Source organism: Accipiter gentilis, chromosome 35, assembly GCF_929443795.1.
Source record: "Accipiter gentilis chromosome 35, bAccGen1.1, whole genome shotgun sequence".
Classification (NCBI taxonomy): Eukaryota; Metazoa; Chordata; class Aves; order Accipitriformes; family Accipitridae; genus Astur; species Astur gentilis.
Genome location: NC_064914.1, coordinates 6582394 through 6584914, shown reverse-complemented (window position 1 = coordinate 6584914; position 2521 = coordinate 6582394). Strand labels below are relative to the sequence as shown.

The 2521-nt window shown below is 77.6% G+C and overlaps 1 non-coding gene across 1 annotated transcript; it reads left to right on the top strand.

Annotated features, from left to right (window-relative positions):
* The first annotated feature begins 2269 nt into the window (after positions 1 to 2269).
* LOC126034818 (5.8S ribosomal RNA) lies at positions 2270 to 2422 on the top strand. The gene has a single exon (XR_007504774.1). It is a non-coding gene; the product is annotated as a 5.8S ribosomal RNA (ribosomal RNA).
* The last annotated feature ends 99 nt before the right edge of the window (positions 2423 to 2521 follow it).

Below are 2521 nucleotides of genomic sequence, written 5' to 3'. Positions count from 1 at the left end.
GCTCCTGCGCGAGCCGCGTGTGTGGGAGGGAGGGGGTCCCGGCTCGGCCCCCTCCCGGAGGCGCTCTCACCTCCCGCTCGTCGGGCCCTGGCCCGCCTTCGCAATCGCCGACTCTGTCGCTGTCCTCCGGCGCGCGCGCGTGCGCGTTGCCCGTTCGGCGGGGACCGCCGCGTCCCCGCCGTCACCCCGCTTCTCACCTCCGCTGGCGCCCGCCGCCGGCCGGCGCCCTTCTCCGGGGACCGTCGCCGCCTCGCACGGCGGCGGTCCGCTGGGCCAAGAGGGGCGCCCCCCTGTCGGTGCGCAGGCGGCAGTGCGCGGGAAGGGGGGCCGCCGTCGTGGGGCGTGACGAGCCCCCGCCGGCCGAGCCCGCTCGGGCAGGAGGAAGCGGCGAGCCGGTGGCGAGGACGGGTGCAGCAGGGCGCGAGCGGCGCGAGAGGAGAGAGGGGTCCTCCGGGGTCGCGGGAGGCGTCTCCCGCGACCCTGCCCGCACCGTGTCGGGCTGCTTGCGGAGCAGTCCGGCCGGCCGCGCAGGCGAAAGGCCTCCGGGCGTTCCGGGCGGGTACGCGGCGCCGGGTGGGGCGGCGGCTGTTCCCCGCTCTCCCCGCACCTCTCCCCCACGAGGGAGCCGGGGCGGGGGGGGTGGCTCTGCCGCCGCCTCTCCTGGTGGGCGAGGCCCCCGCCGGGCTGCGTCCCGCGCCAGCGGGCGGCCCGAGCCACGGCTCTCCTCCCGGGCGCAGCGCCGGGCTACTGAGGGAAACCCCGGGCCCCGGGAACCGGAGGACGTGGTGGTGGCGGTGGATGTCGGGCGCGCCCCCGCGGGCGGACGCTCCCCCGAGGGCGGCAGCGGGGGAGGCACCCCCGCGGGGCCTTCAGGTCGTTTCCCTCACCCCAGGGCCAGGTACCTAGCGTCCGCGCCTCCGCGGCCCTCCCTCGGCAAGCCCGGGGGTCGAAGGCCGTGGAGCCGGGCGGAGGTTTAAAGACGCGGGCGGCTCGATGCGACCCGGGGGGCGGCCGGGCGGCGGTGCCTTAAAGGGGCCGGGAGTTCCTCCCACCGAGGCCCTCGATTTGGCCTGCCGCCCGTGCTCGTCCCGCGGGCAGCCGTGCCGGGGAGGGGTCCCGCTGCCCCCTCCTCTCCGCGGTCCGGTCTCGGTGGAGGCCGCGGTGCGGTCGGCCGTAGCCGGCCTGCCTGCCTCGAAACGGGCGACCCCGGCGTGAGCGCGGGCTCACTGCCCGGGGTGGCGGGTCCCCGCGGTGGGGGCTCGCTGGGCGGCTGCCGGGTCGCCGCGCCTCCGTCGCCGCGCTGCGCCGCGCTGCGCTCTGTTCCCCCCCCACCCCTCGCCCTGGCGAGCGCTCGGCGGTCTCCGCCACTGGCTGCTGCCAAGGGCGTCACCCCGGCCGAGCGGCGGCGGCGCCGCTCGGCCTGTCGGTCGGCCGGAGGGCTCCCGCTGCCGGCCGCGGCTGTCCCGCCCCGGGCCCTGCCCGCCGCTTCCCCGTCGCGCTTCCCGGCCGCGCCGGGCAGGTGGGCGGGGGCGGGCGGGGGCACCCCACGCGCGGTCTCCGCGTGGAAACGGGGGGAGCGGGCGCTGTCCCCGACTTAGCGCCGTCCGCCTTCCACCTGGGGCGTGCCCGTGGAAGGGGGCCGAGGCGAGAAGCGGTGGCGGTGGTTCCGGGAGGGCAGCCGCTCCGGTGCGGCAGCGGGTGCCGTCCGGCAGGCCGCGGGCGGTGCGTCGCCGGCTCTTGGCGGTTGCCGCCTCTCGGAGCCGGCGGCGTGGCCGCCGAGTCGCCGTCGGGACGTGCCCGGGGGGAGCTGCCTGTCGTAGCGCGGCGCAGCCGGCACGGAGGGGCGCGCGGGGCCGGTGGGGCTCCCCGCTGCTGCCCAGCAGCAGCAGCCGTGTCGTCCGGAGCGTGGCGGGCAGGGCGCGCGCGGTCGGGCGCATCGCTGCCTCTGCGCAGAGGCCGGGCCGAGCCCGTGCGCCTGGGCCGGCTCCGACACGGTCAAGGCATTTCCGGGGTCGGTCGGGAGCGCGGGCTCCCCAGCCTTGCCGTTCGGAGTTTTTTCCCCGTGCCTTTCCCCCCCACCCTCTCTCTCTGTGTGTGCTTGTACGGTCAGCAGAGGCCAGGCTTTCTCCGTCGTGCTGCGCCGTGCCCCCTCCGCGCGTGCGGAGGGGGGCGGTCGGTCGGGCGGTGGGCCATCCTCCGTAAGGGCCGCTTGCCTGTGGTGAGCTGTCCTGGCCCCCTCGCGCGTGCGGGGCGGTGCCGAAAGCCAGACAACTCTTAGCGGTGGATCACTCGGCTCGTGCGTCGATGAAGAACGCAGCTAGCTGCGAGAATTAATGTGAATTGCAGGACACATTGATCATCGACACTTCGAACGCACTTGCGGCCCCGGGTTCCTCCCGGGGCTACGCCTGTCTGAGCGTCGCTTGACGATCAATCGCCCGCCTGTGCCGCCGCCCCTCGCCTCGCGGCGGGGCGGCGGTCGCAGCGGCGCGGCTGGGGTGCCTCGCAGGCCCGCGCACGC